Genomic DNA, 20119 nt, shown 5'->3' with positions numbered 1-20119 from the left:
GCCACCCGCATCGCCGACGGGATCAATGTGGACACATTCGTAGAGCCCGCCAGTCCTACCGCCAGTCCGGACGACGCTTAAGAAAACTTTTTACCTCGGTATGTCGAGTGTTGGTTGTAAGAAACTTTGGCCACTGCTGTTGGCCGTCACATTCTTGGCTCGGTGCGGGTAAGCTTGATCCACACCGAGCCAACTATCTTTAGGCGAACTTTGAATTTGAATCAAATCTTTTGCTCTTCTGTTGCGAAAGAGTTGTTGATACAATTTTGGCTCGAGTTTTTGTTTGGCGTTTCTTGGTGAAGCCAATGGAAAACATGCGGAGCATGTAATTTTCAGTTGTCTTGACATCTGCATGAGCCTCCCTGAGGGTCTGCTGATTCTCCGAGTGGATCTGTAGGATACACTCGAAGGCAATAGAGTACTTAGGCGATTCATGATCGTGGCTAAGTCTTTGAGTGCGACTGTGAGGGCGCACTCGGATTGAGTTGTTACTCATGTAATTGTCAGTGGTCTTGACACCCACATGATCCTCAATGAGGGTCTGCTACTCATGTAATTGTCAGTGGTCTTGACATCCCCATGAGCCTCAATGAGGGTCTGCTGATCTCCGAGTGGATCTGTAGGATCCACTCGAAGGCAATAGAGTACTTAGGCGATTCATGATCGCGGCTAAGTCTTCGAGTGCAACTGTGAGGGCACACTCGGATTGAGTTGTTACTCATGTAATTGTCAGTGGTCTTGACATCCACATGAGCCTCAATGAGGGTCTGCTACTCATGTAATTGTCAGTGGTCTTGACATCCACATGAGCCTCAATGAGGGTCTGCTACTCATGTAATTGTCAGTGGTCTTGACATCCACATGAGCCTCAATGAGGGTCTACTGAGTCACCGAGTGTATCTGTAGGATACAGTCGCAGGAAGCTTTCTCATTGAAGCGATTCTTTATCACAGTTAAGTCTTCGAGTGTGACGAGTAGTGCACGCTCGGAGAAAATTTGTACTGAGGCGATTCTTGATCGCAGCTCAGTCTCCGAGTGCGACGTTTAGTTCATACTCGGAGGAAGTTAGTACTTAGGCGATTCTTGATCGCAGCTAAGTCTCCGAGTGCGACGTTTAGTGCACACTCGGAGGAAGTCAGTACTTCGGCGATTCTTGATCGCAGCTAAGTCCCCGAGTGCGACGTTTAGTGCACACTCGGAGAAAGTCAGTACTTAGGCGATTCTTGATCGCAGCTAAGTCCCCGAGTGCGACGTTTAGTGCACACTCGGAGAAAGTCAGGACTTAGGCGATTCTTGATCGCAGCTAAGTCCCCGAGTGCGACGTTTAGTGCACATTCGGAGAAAGTCAGTACTTAGGCGATTCTTGATTGCAGCTAAGTTCCCGAGTGCGATGTTTAGTGCACACTCGGAGAAAGTCAGTACTTAGGCGATTCTTGATCGCAACTAAGTCCCCGAGTGCGACGTTTAGTGCACACTCGGAGAAAGTCAGTAGTTAGGCGATTCTTGATCGCAGCTAAGTCCCCGAGTGCGACGTTTAGTGCACACTCGGAGAAAATCAGTACTTAGGCGATTCTTGATCGCAGCTAAGTCCACGAGTGCGACGTTTAGTGCACACTCGGAGAAAGCCAGTACTTAGGCGATTCTTGATCGCAGCTAAGTCCCCAAGTGCGACATTTAGTGCACACTCGGAGAAAGTCAGTACTTAGGCGATTCTGGATCGCAGCTAAGTTTTTTTTTTGAGACCGGAGTCTGTGACCGCGGAAGAATTTTGAATCTGCAAAAGCTCAATCTGCTTTATATTATTTCACCAATACTTGTTCTTTACATTGCTTCAGTCGACAGTCACGTGTAGAAGCGCTTCAGGAGATCTCCGTTCCATGCTCGTGGCTCGTCTGTCTCCCTGTCGATGTTGTAGAGTCTGTATGCTCCGTTGTTCAGCACCTTGGAGATGATGAAGGGTCCTTCCCAGGCAGGAGCCAACTTGTGAGGTCTTTGCTGATCCACTCGAAGCACCAGGTCGCCTGCTTGGAACGTGCGACTCCTGACGTGTCGTGCATGAAAGCGTCGTAGATCTTGTTGATAAATGGTTGAGCGAGTCAGTGTCATCTCGCGCTCCTCCTCTAGAAGGTCCACTCCGTCTTGCCTTGCTTGTTCTGCTTCAGCTTCGGAGAAGAGCTCGACTCATGGAGCATTGTGAAGCAAATCACTCAGAAGGACTGCTTCTGCTCTGTAAATGAGGAAGAACGGTGATCGCCCTGAAGATCTGTTCGGGGTTGTGCGGAGACCCCAAAGCACTGAAGGTAGCTCGGTGACCCATGCGCCAGCGGCATGTCCCACCTCTCGCAGGAGTCGGGGCTTCAAACCTTGCAGAATAAGTCCATTCGCCCGCTCTGCTTGTCCGTTTGATTGAGGATGCGCCACGGATGCAAAATCCACTCGGATACCTTGGCTTGCGCAGAAACCTTTGAATATGTCCGAGTCAAAATTTGTCCCGTTGTTCGTGATTATGCTGTGAGGTACCCCGGATCTGGAGATGATGTCCCTGACAAACTTGATGGTTGTTAGGGCGTCGAGCTTCTTGATGGGCTTGGCTTCAATCCATTTTGTGAACTTGTCGACTGCCACCAACAGATGTGTGTATCCTCCTTGGCCTGTCCTGAATGGACCGACTGTATCTAATCCCCATACTGCAAACGGCCACACAAGAGGGATTGTCTTCAACGCAGATGTTGGCTTGTGGGACTTGTTGGAGTAGAACTGACAGCCTTCACATCGGTCGACCATATCTTTAGCCATTTTGTTTGCCTGCAGCCAGAAGAAACCAGCTCTGAATGCTTTGGCGACGATTGGTCTCGAAGAGGCGTGATGACCGCAGGTTCCCGAGTGAATTTCTTCCAGGATTAACTGTCCCTCCTGTGGGGAGATGCATCGTTGAAGAACACCTGAAACGCTTTCCTTGTACAATTGGCCATCAATGACAGTGAATGACTTCGACCTGCGGACTATCTGCCTGGCCTGGACTTCGTCTTCTGGTAATTCCTGCCTCAGGATATATGCAATGATCGGCATAGTCCAACCGGGGATGACAGCAAGAATCTCCATGATCAGATCAACCACAGCAGGTACGTCGACTTCAGTCGGATCTGTCGAACTCTTTGGTTGTACTGGTTCCTCTGTGAAAGGATCTTCTTTGACTGAGGGAAGGTGGAGGTGCTCGACGCAGACGTCACTCGGGACTGGTCTCCGAGTGGATCCGAGTTTTGCCAACTCATCAGCTGCTTGGTTCTTCAGTCGCGGAACATGGTGGAGTTCTAGACCTTCAAACTTCTTCTCGAGCTTCCTCACTGCATTGCAGTATGTGGTCATGGTGGGGTTCCTGACGTCCCACTCTTTCATCACTTGATTAACCACCAAATCCGAATGGCCATAGACCATCAGGCGACGGACGCCGAGTGCGATGGCCATGCGCAGTCCATAAAGGAGAGCTTCATACTCTGCCTCATTGTTGGAGGAATCAAAGTGTATCTGCAGCACATACTTGAATTTGTCGCCCTTTGGTGATACGATCACAACGCCAGCGCCGGAGCCATTCAACATCTTGGACCCATCGAAGAACATTGTCCAATGAGCCGAGTAGATGTGGGTCGGTTGCTGTTGTTCTGCCCATTCTGCTATGAAGTCAGCCAGGGCTTGAAACTTTATAGCTTTCTTGGCCTCGAACTTGATATCGCAGTACAACATCTCCATTGCCCACTTCGCCACTCGGCCTGATGCATCCCGATTGTGGAGGATTTCCAACAACGGAGCATCAGAAACGACAGACACCGAGTGGTCTTGGAAATAATGGGCCACCTTCTTCGCAGTCATGTAAATCCCGTAGATAAGTTTTTGATAGTGGGGATACCTCTGCTTGGAAGGAGTCAGGACTTCGGAGACGTAATACACTGGCCGCTGAACTTTGTATGCTTTGCCTTCTTCTTCTCGTTCGACTGTAAGAACAGTGCTGACGACTTGATTTGTAGCCGCGATATACAGAAGAAGGGGCTCTTTACTGAGCGGAGCAGTAAGAACCGGCTGGGTGAAAAGTAGGACTTTGAGGTCGTCGAGTGCAACTTGGGCTTCATCTGTCCACTCGAAAGTATCTGATTTCTTCATGAGTCGGTACAGAGGAAGTGCTTTCTCGCCGAGTCGACTGATAAACCTGCTCAAAGCCGCTAGGCAACCTGTGAGCCATTGAACATCGTGTATTCTGACCGGCCTCTCCATTCGGACGATGTTCGCAATCTTTTCGGGGTTGACATCGATCCCTCGTTCAGAAACAAAGAAACCGAGTAACTTTCCGTTGGGAACGCCGAATGAACACTTGGCGGGGTTGAGCTTGATATCGTACCTACGAAGGTTGGCGAATGTTTCTGCCAAGTTAGTCAGCAGGTCGGAACCTTTGCGTGACTTGACTACGATATCATCCATATACGCCTCCACATTCTGACCGATCTGGTCGAGGAGGCATTTTTGGATCATGCGCATAAAGGTAGCTCCTGTATTCTTCAAACCGAATGGCATAGTGATGTAGCAGAAGCACCCGAATGGGGTGATAAAGGTTGTTTTTAATTCATCGGGGCCATACAGACGGATCTGATGATAGCCCGAGTAGGCATCAAGAAATGAAAAACGCTCGCAACCCGCAGTCGAATCGACAATTTGATCGATGCGGGGGAGCGGAAAATGGTCTTTCGGGCAGACCTTATTGAGATGCTTGAAGTCGATGCACATTCTGAGCGACTTGTCCTTCTTGGGAACCATGACAACATTGGCGAGCCACTCGGAGTGCTGAACCTCGCGAATGAAGTTGGCTGCCAAAAGCTTGGCCACCTCTTCTCCGATTGCCTTCCTCTTGTGCGCGGCGGACCGGCGCAGGCGTTCTCGGACAGGGCGAGCAGTGGGATCCACATGCAGTCAGTGCTCGGCCAACTCCCTGGGTACACCGGGCATGTCAGAGGGTTTCCATGCGAAGATGTCCCAGTTCTCACGGAGGAATTGGGTGAGCTCGGCTTCCTATTTAGGATCGAGGGTGGTGGAAATGTTCGTCGGGGCAGCGGTGTCGTCCGTCGGGTGGATGCTGACCGTTTTCGTCTCTCCTGCGGATTGGAATGCGGACTCTGAAGCTGGCTTCTTCGAACGCATCAAGTCAGCGGGGTCGACTGTTTTCCTGTACTCGTCAAGCTCGAGGACGGCCATCTGCTGGTCGGCGATTCTTGATCCCTGCTGCAGACACTCTTCGGCCCGCTGTCGATTGCCTGTGATGGTGATCACACCTTTCGGGCCTGGCATCTTCAGCTTCAGGTATACGTAATATGGACGGGCCATGAAACGCGCATACGCCAGGCAGCCCAGAATTGCGTGGTAAGCGCTCTGGAAGTCCACCACCTCAAACGTCAGCTTTTCCTTGCGGAAGTTCTTGTCGGAGCCGAAAACGACGTCCAACGCGATATGGCCGAGTGACTTGGCCTTCCATCCAGGGACGACTCCATGGAACTGCATGCTGCTCTCGCTGAGTTTGGACATCGGAATGCCCATCCCCTTGAGAGTGTCGGCGTACATAATGTTCAAGCCACTGCCACCGTCCATGAGGACTTTGCGCAGTCGGACTCCTTCCACCACCAGGTCGACGACTAGAGCATGTCTCCCTGGGGTGGGTACGTGTGCCGGATGATCCGACTGGTCAAAGGTGATCGCAGTCTGAGACCATTTGAGGAACTTGGGGTTGGTAGGGGTGGCCATGTTCACCTCCCTGTTCACCGGCTTCAGTCGACTCTTGCTCTCAACGTCAGCAAAAATCATCACTGTTGCATGGACTTGGGGGAACGAATCCTCCTTATCCTCCTCATCCTGTTCATTGTCCTTTTCACTTGGTTGCCCTTCATCGAACCCCTGGATCAGGAGGCGACACTGTCAAGTGGTATGCTTCAGATATATGGGGTTGCCCTCTTCATCCATCTTCGTATGAATCGGACATGGTTGGTCCAGGATGGGATTATTGAACTGCTTCTTCTTGGGGGTGAACTGAGCCTTCCCTTTACCCTTGAACTTGGCATTGGTTACAGCTGCAGCTTCTGCCTGCGGAGTGGTCGGAGCTTTCTGCTTCTGCTTCCGAGTGTTACTCCCATCTCCATCAGCGACTGTTTTGTGCTTGCCGCTTCGGATGCGGTCCTCTTCTTCGCCATTTGCATAGCATGCCGCTATCTCCATCATCTTGCTCATGGAGATGTCGCCTGTTCGGCCGAACTTCAGGTACAGATCCCTGTACCGCACGCCTGCCTTGAAAGCGTAGACTGCTTGATGCTCTGTGACGTTCTCCACCGTGTGGTAGAGGGTTGTCCAATGCTGAATGAAATCACGCAGGGGCTCATTCTGCTTCTGGACGCAATGCTGGAGCTCCACGAGGCCAGCAGGGCGCTTGCACGTCCCTTCGAAGGTCCTGATGAACACTCGGGCCAGGTCTGCCCAGCTGTAGATCCTTGAGGGGGCCAACTGGTTCAGCCACGCTCACGCCGAGCCGTCGAGCATCAGAGGGAGGTGTTTCATGGCGACATGGTCGTCTCCTCCTCCGATCTGGACTGCCACTCGGTAATCATCCAGCCATGTTTCTGGCTTGGACTCTCGTGTAAATTTGCTGATTCCCGTCGCCAATCGGAAGTTGGAGGGATGTCAGCTGAGCGGATGGCTCGACTGAAACACTCGGGACCAGAAAAGATGGTCCTGCTTCCACTCGGGCGGTCAATATCGTAACCATCGCGGTGGGCTCAGCCCCTGTCGACCCTCCGCTGGGCGATATGCCCTCTCGCGTCGGGCTTTGGGTCGTAAGTGTCACTGACTGAACGCCGATCATCATGATGTTGGGGCCCGTAGGGCCCACCCCGCGGAGGGGTGCGTGAACGGCGATGATCTTCGGGATTCATGGAACGGCTGCCTCCCCTGTGTCGCTGATGAGAACCAGGGCTGTGAACTGACCGATGCGTATTCGCATGAACAGAACTATTGTGGATCCTGTTGTGCGACTGGGAGACCGCCGAATTTTGCTGCTGCGCCGTGTGAAACAGGGCGCGGATTTTCTCGATCCCCCTGCCAGCCTCTGAATCAGTCGGCTGAAGGGAATCGGCTATCTTGGCAGCCGCAGCCAAGTTGAGGATGGGTGTGCGGAACAACTCCACGTTGCTCAGCCGAGTGTGCCGACTCGCAGAACGGCGAGACGGACGACGCATGCCGGACGTTTCGCCAAGCTCGTGCTTGTTCCGGCCAGCTTGACGGGTATTTTCATGGGAGTTGGCCATGTGTACTTCTGCTGCAGGCCCGCGACCCGCATACTCGGAAGGAAACTCAGTCGGAACCGAGTCCGAGCGCTGGGACGGCGGGGCAACCACAACCGACTCTAGGACCACCACTTGTGAAGACGCGTTCTGGCGCGCCTGGGCGTGTCGCACCCAACGCTGGAGTCGCGGACGACGGGAACGCTTGTTGCGGCGCGTGATGGCGGTGTAGGTCCGCACCGGAGCCGACTGCTGGAGAAGAAGAATGCCGCGGGCGCCGGCACGGAAGTGCGTAGCCCCGCGGCGGGGAAGCGCCTCGATGTCGAGAGGAGCATCCCAAAGCCATGCCGAATCGTCGACGATGAAGGAGAGAGCGCCGAATAGGATCTCGTGACCCATGCTCGAATCTCCACCGAAAGACATGACGAAACGATGTAGTCGCAAACTCGCTGGAAGTCGCTTAGACGCCTGCCGCATGGTGGGCGCCAACTGTCGTGGGTATAAGTCTGACAGTAGATGTGTAGGGTACGAAAGGATGGGCAGAGCCTTAGCTACGGCGAGGTTGTCTGAGTTCAGGCCCCTCTGCGGTGGAGGTAATAGCCCTACGTCTCAGTGCTCTCGGAGCTTGTTGTCGAGTGGAATATAGAATACAGTGAATTGCTAACCCCTGCACCACTGGGGGAGGGTGGATTATATAGAGTGTGCTCCCCTCCACAACGGTTCGGTGCACAGGGGTGGAGTAGTGGCGAATAAATACCTACGTTACAGGTAACGTACATCTTAAATGCTAATAAAGGCACATGGAAACGTATGACAATTTCCCTCCAGGGGGGTTACGATGCACGGAGTGGAATCCAGTCGGTTAGTTTGATATACTCCGAATGCTACTCTCCGACTGGATGGTCGAGGATCGGTTACCGACTGGATGATGGGAACTCCTCAGTTCAGTCGGAACTGACTAAGGGCCTTGTCCCTTATGAGGGGTAGTCCTTGGGTAGGACCCACAGGGCAGGCCTATGACCCTACCCTAGGACTATGACCCCATCAGTCTTCATCTAGGTCGAGTTGCGTGCGTCACGCGGCCATGACATCGTCCAAGTTCCACCCTTCCCAAAAGGTGTACCTCCCGGTGATGTTGTTCCACTACGCCCGGTAGTGAACAGCGTAGTGCTGGATGCGGGCGATGTTGTCCTCTTCGAGGATTTGTGACCATCACCAGTTTCTTGTTGCGTAGTTTGGATTTGAAAACTCCTCGCGACAGGTTATGCCTCTATATTTTACGCATTTTTAGATCTCATTTGTTGCAAGTTCTCTTTATATAACATGTCCCATTGAACCAAATAGTTGTCCATTATACATGATTACTGTTTTTTACTTATCATTGTAAGCATTGCACAATTAGCATTTTATTTAATTTTTTACTTGTTTTCCTTGTTTTCTTATGTATCTAGGTGTTTTGGAGTAACCTAGGACCAAGTACGATGAAAGGACCAAGGATGGGTTCAGTACGGAGTCAGCGAGGGGTCAGACTTGGCGATTTTGAAGGTCCAGAAAAGTCATTTTTCAAAGTACTCCAAATTAAGATCTAATACCAGAAATAGATTGGCGTGGTTCATATGAATCCAACGATCCCAAGAACGTCAAGTTTCGAGTCCGTTTGAAGATTTGGAGGCTATTTTATCAGAGGAGTACACACCACAACACTACTAGGGAAAACCTTTTACGCGGAGGCTTATCAGTAGCATGCTTTTCCGTAGGGCGCGGAGACTTAGCAGTAGCACGGACGCCCAAGCTTATGATAGGCTTGTGACTCGCTCTACGGATAGGGTTTTCCCAGTAGTGCAAGACGGCCTTCCGGACGAACACAGGTGTCATTTTGGCGGTCGTTCGACATCCACTCAGCTTCGAAAGTTTCCCTTCCACACGGGATTCTTCACCAATTTAGTCCTTGTTAGATCTTGTGAAACCTTGGCTCGTAAAGAAGATATTGGGAGAGTATTTGGCTCATTGAGAGCCCTTGGATGAAGCCCATCAAAAGAGGATGCTAGGAAGGTCCTATATATGTCTCCCTCAACCCTAGACGACACATCAATCCTCGTTCATCCACATCACATCCAATTTCACCCCCATTGTTGCTCCATAACAACCATAGAGGAAGGGACAAGATCAATAAGAAGAGGAGGATGCTTCACCATGCGAGCACCAACCTTCGGGGGCGGTGCCCTTTCCATCGCGTAGGCGCCATCATCACCATCATCTCGACTGTGTCGCCGACGCCATCATCATCACCTCATGTGTTCACAAGCTCCATGCTAGATTGTAAGTTGACCCTCTCCTTTATGTTTGAGTAGATGTATTTGTTCTCAAGGATACATATGAATTACCTTATGATTAGAATTATTATTCTCAAGCATTCCAACATGGACTTTTTCATGTTCAAGCTAGTATTCTCGTGGGTGTTGAAAGGGGGCCTCGTTCGCACTATTGCCGTGACTGGACGTGGAGGACCTACTATCAATGCATATGACAAGAAAGGTATTGAGATGGGTGAGCAATTTATGGTGTTGGATATTGTAGTTGAGTCAATCCATCACGGTTGCATACAGTGCAACTCCCTTCACCATATGACCTTTTTCTGTGAAGATCACCCACATATAATTGTAAGATCATACAACCGTGATGAATACCCTTATGAGTTATGACAATGTTGAAGTCACTCAGGAGATGATTTTAATGTTGAGGTCTTATGAGTATTTAATGTGGATTGACAGGTTTCCCAAAGATTATACTTAGGTGACTAACCATGAAGACTTGGTGGAAGATGTTTCTAACTCCTGTCTAGATAATAATTTTGATGAGAATATTTTTGTTAGGAATTATGAGCAACAAACGTACGGCATCTCCCAAGTCAATATTTCATAGGAAAATAACCTTATGCACGAACCTGAAGAAAATATCATCGATCCACAAGAAGAAGGAAATATGAAAAACAATGAACCAGAGGAACACAAAGATGAAGGACAGACATGTGATGTCCCGAAACTCCCACCAATGGAAATTATTTGGACATAACTAATGTGTACCTTAATGAAATGAATGATGGTTATTACTCATCTGCACCTCCTCATCTTCTTAGTTATAATATTATTGTAAACTTGCAAACACTAACATTTCAGGATTCTCCACTCATCTCGATGCATTTGTACTCGCAAAGATTGAGTGCCAATTTATATACATGATGTTGATGCACTATAAGCGAGTGCGCCTCCGACCGAGCTCTACTATGAGGCGCTCCCAACCCCGGTCAGAGGTAGGTCTCACACTCGGGGTTCCAATCCTTTGGGATCCCAGTGGATGACCTTATGAAGCATCGAAGCCTAGTTATATGGAAATAGAGAAAGTATTGCAAAGGAGGTAACCCGAAAGTATCTTGGTGTCTTTTTAGTTTGGTGTCTCGAGTCTAGATGCATTCATGTTTGCACTAGCACTTCTATTTTGTTTTGAGTAGTTGTTATTTGAGTTGCTTTCATGTTAGTTTCTTTTATGAAATTTCTAGCATATCGGTACCCTATTTTTCTTTTTGCATACCTCCTCTTATTTTTATTGCAATATTACTATGTTCCTAACGCGAGGAGGAAGGACAAAACAATTCATGAAAATCTGCAGCTCCAAGAGAAAAGGCGAAGTTCCATACGACCGTCCTCGTCGTTTGAGCGCTTGTATGAGCTCTCCCCGCAAGAAAGAAGAAGACCAGAGTAAAAGGTGGCCTATCGTATGAGCAAGCGTGCTTGTACGGGTAGTCATATCACCTAGCAGCCACGAAGAGCACCTCCACAGAGCAAAAGATGACGTATCGTGCGAGCGCTTGCGCTTGTACGCCCGCCCGCATGCTAAGTCCTCCCTAACAAGAAAAGCTCCAACGCAAATGATGGTGTACCTTATGGGCACTCGCACTCGTACGAGTGCTCATATGAGAGGGTGACGTATGGCATTGATTATCAGAACGAACGATGACATTCGATACGGCCACATCGTTCGTTTGATAGCCTATATGAGGGCAATAACACCTCCAATTGACCATTTTTTTCACTTGTGAGGTCGACGAGGTGTTTTCTAATCAATCATTTGCTTTCTAATTAGTATTATACCTCTTAAACACAGTAGCAAAAAATTATTTTGTAGCAACTATGTTAAATTTTTTAGTTGGGTATACGAACGCGTTCATATATTGAATCAATGTTTTTATTCTCTATGTTATTTTCACATGGGCCTGGACCTCATGTGGATGTGTAGGGTATGGTGCGAACCATATAAGTGACCCACACGAGCCACTTGGTTGCTTCAACTCGATGAGCTTCAACAACAAGTGCCCGATATTGTTTTCCATTACGAACCTCACTCAAATAAAAGATGTTCGATACGTAGTTTCTCTCCTTATGTGAGAATCTCTCTTTTTTATTTAAGCACTTAGGATCTGCACGCTTGTGTTTTTATCTTGCCTCACATGCACTTCACCTAAACTAGGAGAGTATACATCCCTGGACTTAGTTTATCATCTTAAGTGAGGTGCTTACGTAGATGTGATACGTCTTCAATGTATGTATAATTTTTTTATTGTTCCATGCTATTATGTTATCTGTTTTGGATGTTTTATATGCATTTATATGTTGTCTATATTATTTTTGGGACTAACCTATTAATCCAGAGTCTAGTACCAGTTTCTGTTTTTTCCACGTTTTTGAGTATTAGAGATAAGGAATATTAAACGGATTCCAAACGGAATAAAATCTCCAAAAAGATTTTTCTTGGATCAGAAGACATGCAACAGGATTGGAGTAGGGGGAAAGGAAGTTGCCGAGAGGCCACAAGCCTGGAGGGCACGCCCTGGGGGGTGGTCGCGCCTCCCTGGCTTGTGGGCTCCATGCAGGTCTCTTAACCCTAATTCGTGGACTATAAATTCTCAAATATTCCCGTATCACCAAAAGGAGCAAGTAAATATTTTTACGCCACCGGGAACCTCTGTTCCCGAGAGATCCAGTGTGGGAGCCTTTTCTGGTAATCTGCGAGAGAGGGAATTGGTCACGGAGGGCATGTACATCAACTCCATTGCCCCTTCGATGATGTGTGAGTAGTTTACCACAGACCTACGGGTCCATAGATAGTAGCTAGATGGCTTATTCTCTCTCTTTGATCTTCAATACCATGTTCTTCATGATCTTCATGGAGATCCATCCGATGTAATACTCTTTTGCGGTGCGTTTATCGATATCCGATGAATTGTGAGTTTATGTTGAGATTATCCATGAATATTATTTGAGTCTCTTCTGAATTCTTATATGCATGATTTCATATCTTTGCAAGTCTCTTTGATTTATTTGTTTGGTTTGGCCAACTAAATTGGTAATTCTTGCAATGGGACAAGTGCTTAGTTTTGGGTTCAATCTTGTGGTGTCCTCACCCAGTTACATAGTAGGGGTAGCGAGGCACGTACTGTATTGTTGCCATCGAGGATAAAAAGATGGGGTTTTCATCATATTGCTTGAGTTTATCCCTCTACATCATGTCATCTTACTTAATGGGTTACTCTGTTTTCATGAACTTAATACTCTAGATGCAGGCAGGAGTTGGTCGATGTGTGGAGTAATAGTAGTAGATGCAGAATCGTTTCAGTCTACTTGACACGGACATGATGTCTATATGCATAATCATTGCCTTGGATATCTTCATAATTATTCGCTTTTCTATCAATTGCTCGATAGTAATTTGTTCACCCATCGTATTATTTTCCTTTATGAGAAAAGCCTCTAGTGAAATCTGTGGCCCCGGGGTCTATTTCCATATTATATTTTCAGATCTATAAACGAAAAATACCAAAAATACTTTGTTGCAATTTATTTACTTTTGCTTTACTTTTAGACCTATCATTATTTTATACCTATCTCTATGAGATCTCATCCTTGCAAATAACTCTGAAGGGATTGACAACCCCTTTATAGCGTTGGGTGCAAGTGTTTGATTATTTGTGTAGGTACTACTATTGGAGCCTTGCTTGTTCCTCCTACTGGATTGATACATTAGTTCTCAACAAACTGAGGGAAATACTTATCTACTTCGCTGCATCACCCTTTCCTCTTCAAGGGAAAACCAACGCAAGATCAAGAGATAGCAAGAAGGATTTCTGGCGCCGTTGCCGGGGAGGATGCATAGCAAGATCACGCTTGCCAAGTACCTATCACAAACTCATCTCTTGCATTTACTTTATTTTTCATTTGCCTCTCGTTTTCCTCTCCCCCAATTCACCAATCTGTCGTTTTATTCACCTTTTTATCGCCGAATCTCTTTTTGTCTACTTGTGTTACCATGTGCCTTCTATTTGCTTGCATCTTTCCTTGCTAAAAATCTATTGATATGGATCCTCATCCACTTGCTAATATTTTTAAGAGATCTAATTATGATGAACCAATTGGTAGTGAGTTCGGTGTACTTGATTATCTCCATGAAGTTTTACTTGAGATTCGTGAATCTGAAAATTGTGATGAAGTGATTCATGATGTTTCCTTGAATGAAAAACATGATTGCAATGATATTGTTATAAATTCTATTAATATCAGTTGTGCTAATTATATGCAAACCCACAAGCTTGGGGATGCTATATTTGATGAGTTTTCCATGACCACTACTTATTGCAATGATCATGATTGGGGTGATAATGCTTCTTATGATCTTGATAATTTATTTAATACTCTTGATGATTATGATATCGAATGTGGGTTTGGAAGAGTGTCAACTTTAGGTAAAAAGAATCCCACATATTTGGAGAGTGTTCAGTCTTATGAATTTTTTGATACAAGTAGGTTTGGAGAGGTCATGACTTTAGTTAATATTAATCCCACTACCTTGGAAGATTGTAAGATTTTTATGCATGTGGATCATGAAAATAATGCTTTATGTGATAGCTATATTTTTTAATTTATTCTTGATGCTACTGAAAAATACTATAAGAGAGGAACATATGCTTTTACATATTGCAATAATATCAAGTTTCTTCTCTATGTGTTGGAAATTTTGAAGTTATACTTGTTTTCCCTTCCTATGCTAATTGATTCTTGTTCCCATAATTTGTTTGCTCACAAAATACCTATGCATAGGAAGTGGGTTAGACTTAAATATGCTTGCCATGTGATTCATGATGCATTGTTTATATTTCAGTTCTTACCTTTATGCGAGCATCATTTAAATCGTTATGCCTAGCTAGGGGCGTTAAACAATAGCGCTTATTGGGAGGCAACTCAATTTTATTCGATGAACCTATGAGCTATGGAGAAACGATGGTGGGCCCAGATTTTGAAAAATGGTTAGAGGCCATGAAATACGAGATCAGATCCATGTATGAAAACAAAGTGTGTACTTTGGAAGTATTACCTAAAGGTCAAAAGGCTATTTGGAGCAAATGGATCTTTAAGAGGAAGACGAACGCATACGTTAATGTCATCGAATATAAAGATCGACTTGTGGCGAAGGGGTTTTCACAAGTTGAAGGAGTTGACTACAATGACACTTTCTCACCTGTAGAGATGCTTAAGTCAGTCAAAATCATGTTTGCAATAGCTGCATTTTTTGATTATGAAATCTGGCACATGGATATCAAAACAGCGTTCCTTAACGGTTTCCTAAAGGAAGAGTTGTATATGATGCCACCGGAAAGTTTTGGCGATCCAGAGAATGCTGGCAAAGTATGCAAGCTCCAGCAATCCATATATGGACTGGTGCAAGCATCTCGGAGTTGGAATCTTCGCTTTGATGAGGTGATCAAAGCATTTGGGTTTATACAAGTTTATGGAGAAGCTTGTATTTACAAGAAAGTGAGTGGGAGCTCTACAACATTTCTAATATTATGTGTAGATGACATATTGCTGATTGGAAACAATATAGAACTTTTGGAAAGCATGAATATATATTTGAATAAGACTTTTTCAATGGAAGACCTTAGAGAAGCTGCTTACATATTAGGCATCAAGATCTATAGAGATAGATCAAGACACTTAATAGGATTTTCATAAAGCACATACCTTGATAAGGTTTTGAATAAGTTCAAAATGGATCAGTCTAAGAAGGGGTTCTAGAATGTCCTATAAGGTGTGAAGTTGAGTAAGACTCAATGCCCAACGACTACAAAGGTTAGATAAAAGATGAGTGTCATCCCCTATGCTTCAGCCATAGCCTCTATAATGTATGTAATGTTGTGCACAAGACCACATGTCAGCCTTGCCATATGTATGGCCGGAAGGTTTCAAAGCGATCCACGAGTGGAACACTGGACAACAGTCAAGAATATCCTCAAGTACTAGAAAGGGACTAAGGAAATGTTTCTCGTTTATGGACGTGATCAGGAGCTCACCGTAAAGGGTTACGTTGATATTAGCTTTGACACTGATCCGGATGAATCTAAGTCTCAATCTAGATACGTATTTATTCTAAATGGTGGAGCGGTAAGTTGGCACAGTTCCAAGCAAAGCGTGGTAGCTGATTCTACATGTGAAGCGCACTACATAGGTGCTTCGAAAGCAGTGAAGGAAAGTGTCTGGCTGAAGGAGTTCATGATGGATCTTGGAGTTGTGCCTAGTGCACTCGATGCAATGACCTAGTTTGTGACAACGCTGGTGCCATTGCTCTATCGAAGGAACCAAGGTTTCACAAAAGGACCACACACATAAAGCACCTCTTCAATTCCAACTGCAATTATATCAATGAGGAGGACATAAACATTTGCAAAGTACATACGGATTGAAAAGTTGCACATCCATTAACTAAACGTCTTCCATGAGAAAAAACATGATCAACACCAGAACTCTTTGGGTGTTAGATTCGTTACCTCATAGTACTAGATTATTGACTCTAGTGCAAGTGTGAGACTGTTGGAAATATGCTCTAGAAGAAATAATAAAGTGGTTATTATTACATTTCCTTGTTCATCACAATCATTTATTATGCATGCTATAATTGTATTGATCGAAAACTCAAATACATGTGTGGATACACAGACAACAAAGTGTCCCTAGTAAGCCTCTACTGGACTAGCTCGATCAAAGAAGGCTAAGTGTCGGGGGGATAACCCCGGGGTAGGCTCATCAAGCCTGCTCCTTCATTTCCGGCCCAAAGGACATGAACGTATACGGATTCCCAAGGCCCAAGTCTTCCGGCCGGCTAGGCAGCGCCTACCAGCTAGAGGACGAGGCGGCCATTCCTCTGGCCGGCAAGGCAACCCCCGCCGGCTAGAGTCGAGGCGGCTACCTCTCCTGAGCCGGCCTGGTCCCGCCAGCCCGGCTCGGAAGGAGGCGGCCGCACCCAAGCCGGCTAACCAAGCAGGCTAGCCGGCCGAACATCACAAGTAACATCAGATCGTAGGTCAGGATAAGACCTTACGATTAAAGGTAGCTACGCGTCAGCAAAAGGTACTGGGTCGGGGCGCCCGGCAGGTACGAGCGTCGGCGGCCACGCCGCTGACCTACCCCGACTCTGATCCATCACCTAGCATAGTGTTGGACCGTCACACTCCCACTCCATTACTGCACTCGGTGTGGGGAACAGTGGAGGCGGCCGTACTACCTGCCCATGACGAATCTCGCGGGGCGATGCTTGACGTACAGCGCATGCTCGGTGTCAACCTTATGCGAGAGCCTCATTGGACAGCCGACGGGTCCCACTTCCAATCGAGACCATGCAGCTGGCGGGTCCCTCAAGGGACAAGACAAGACTCAAGTGGGCCCCTGGCCAGCCGGCGAGGCTGCCAACCGGTTCCCACACTTGTACCCTTTATCCATATTGTAGGCCGGCGGGTTCGTCTATAAAACCCTCCGGTCGCCCTCCATGCAAGGGGGCGATCATTCCACAACCGAACAGCACTATACTCTCACCAACCACAGAGAGAGGCACAGACGAGCCGGCTGCTCCCCTCTTCCTCCTCCCAACACAGCTCCAGGAGCGACCTTGTACTCTGTTCACGCACATCAAACACTCCGGCAGGATTAGGGGTATTATCTCTACGGAGAGCCCTGAACCTGGGTACATCGTGCGTCCCATGCATGTACCAACCTCGTTCCCAGCGTCCACCTTTGTCCCTTCGGTTCTCACCGACTTTAGCCTACCTATGGCATATGTTGTGAGTATTCAACGACATTTGGCGCCCACCATGGGGCCGATCGCGGCATCGGCTGGCTTTACGCGTTGGGCGGGGCCCCGCACCTACACCACCGGATGCATCGCTCCCGGTTCAGTTTGCATGCCCGTGGAGCCTGCTTTCGATGAGGCAACACCCATGATGATCGACGTCCCCGTCCGCCATGCGGATTCGGACGAAGATTCTGATGACGAGGCACTCCCTAGCGTCGTCGTCGCTGCTATGGAGAACCTGAGCATTCTCTTCAGCGATCTACGTCTCAACGATGGTCCGCGCTACTTCGGCGAGGACTTCGACGTTGAGGCACTCTGCGCCAGCTTCAGCAGGCTCTCTATCGCTGAGATGCCTGCCCACGACGTATATCCCAGCAACGTCCTCATCTTTGACGGCCCTTCGCCGTCGGTGGGGTTCTTCACCCCATACCACGTTGCTGTCGTCTCCAACACCGTGGAAGTGATGGTTATCGGCGCCGGCACCAGCACAGCTCCTGGCAAGGCCTCAGCAGGCGCTGGCGAGCCTGCCGCGGCCACCGCCGATACTCTTTGGGACGCCATCGCCGGCTTGAAGACACCCGTCACCGCTTCCGCCAACCCTGCTGATGCTTGGGCCTCGCTGGAGGAGGCTCGTGATGTTTGTTGTGTATCCCTTGCAACGGCGCCAGAAATAGTTGTGTCGACGGCACCAGGAATCCTTCAGCTATGGCTACGCCTTAAGGGACATCCTAGGCAAGTATGCAAAGGATTTCCCCCATGGCCTTGGAGCCTTGCGTTGGTGTTCCCTCGAAGCGGAAAGGGTGATGTAGCACAGCGACGGTAAGTATTTCCCTCAGTTTGAGAACCAAGGTATCAATCCAGCGGAAGAGTATCTCAAGATCCTGCACAAACACAAAAGCTTGCACCCAACGCTATGAAGGGGTTGTCAATCCCTTATAGATTGTTTGCCAAGTGAGAACTGAAAGCTACAAAGTAACAAAGCAAAGTAAAAGCGGAGATATAAACGATGGATGTGAATAGACCCGGGGGCCGTAGTGTTTACTAGTGGCTGCTCTCATGAAAGCAAGTAGACTATGGGTGAACAAATTACTATCGAGCAATTGATAGAACTGTGCAGAGTCGTGACGATATCTATGCAATGATTATTTCTATAGGCATCACGTCTGAAACAAGTAGACCGATACTTTCCGCATCTACTACTATTACTCCACACGTCGACCGCTATCGAGCATGCATCTAGTGTATTAAGTCCATAAGAACAGAGTAACGCCTTAAGCAAGATGACATGATGTAGAGGGATAATCTCAAACCAATGATAAAAACCCCATCTTTTTACCCTTGATTGCAACTGCTTGATGTGTGCCTTGCTGCCCCTACTGTTACTAGGAAAGGTCACCACATGGCAGAACCCAAAACCAAGCACTTCTCCCATTGCAAGAATCATAGATCTAGTTGGCCAAACAAAACCCAAGACTCGGAGAGACTTACAAGGATATCAAATCATGCATATAAGAAATCAGCAAAGACTCAAATATATATCATAGATAATCTGAGCACAAGTCCACAATTCATCGGATCTCGACAAACACACCGCCAAAGAAGATTACATTGGATAGATCTCCATGAAGATCATGGATAACTTTGTATTGAAGATCCAAGAGAGAGAAGAAGCCATCTAGCTACTAACTACGGACCCGTAGGTCTGAAGTGAACTACTCACGAGTCATTGGAGGGGCGATGATGATGATGAAGAAGCCCTCCAACTCCAAAGTCCCCTCCGGCAGGGTGCCAGGAAGGGTCTCCAGATGAGATCTCGTGGAAACGGAAGCTTGCGGCGGCGGAAAAGTATTTTCGAGGCTCCCCTGATTTTTTGCGGAATATTTGGGAATTTATAGGCCAAAGACCTAGGTCAGGGGGTGGCCAGGGAGGCCACAAGCTTGCCCACCGCCGCCTCCCCCCTGGTGGCGTGGTGGGAGCTTGGCCCAAAGGCCCCGTGGACTTCTTCCGTTCGGGAAAAAATCATTTCGGGATTTTTCTTCCGTTTGGACTCCGTTCCAAAATCAGATTTGAAAAGAGTCAAAAACACGGAAAAAACAGGAACTGGCACTTGGCACTGAATTAATAAGTTAGTCCCAAAAAGATATAAAAAGGTACATAAAACATACAAAGAAGGCAAGATAACAGCGTGAAACCATAAAAAATTATGGATACGTTTGAGACGTATCAGCTCACAAGCGTATCGTGGAGGAACGCATTGTCGTAGCTTCGACAAAACGTCGGATGGAGGCTACGCAGCGCGAGTATAACTCCGCATACGGCCTTACTCCGATTTCCGAGGCCCCTAGCCGGCTTGGATCGGTCCGCAGCCGCGGCCGATTCATCGCCGAAGTCCTAGGTGGCGATCTGCCCACCTACGAGACCCCTGCAGCCAACATGCGAGCGGCTCAGGCAGCCATGGAGGAGATGGAGAACCTGGAGGGTGATGAGCGCGCTTTCTAGGAGAAGCGGGTCAAGGACCTCCTTGACGCCGCCAACCAGCAACACGCTCGATGCGACCCCAGTCAGGCTCAGTCGGAGTCCCCGGGACCCAACCCCGGGGCACGCCGCAACCCTAGCGGTCAACATCATGCAGAAGGATCTTC

This window comes from Hordeum vulgare, chromosome 4H (assembly GCF_904849725.1).
Source record: "Hordeum vulgare subsp. vulgare chromosome 4H, MorexV3_pseudomolecules_assembly, whole genome shotgun sequence".
In the NCBI taxonomy this organism is placed as follows: domain Eukaryota; kingdom Viridiplantae; phylum Streptophyta; class Magnoliopsida; order Poales; family Poaceae; genus Hordeum; species Hordeum vulgare.
The sequence above is the reverse complement of the archived record's forward strand: the minus strand, read 5'-3'. Positions refer to the sequence as shown.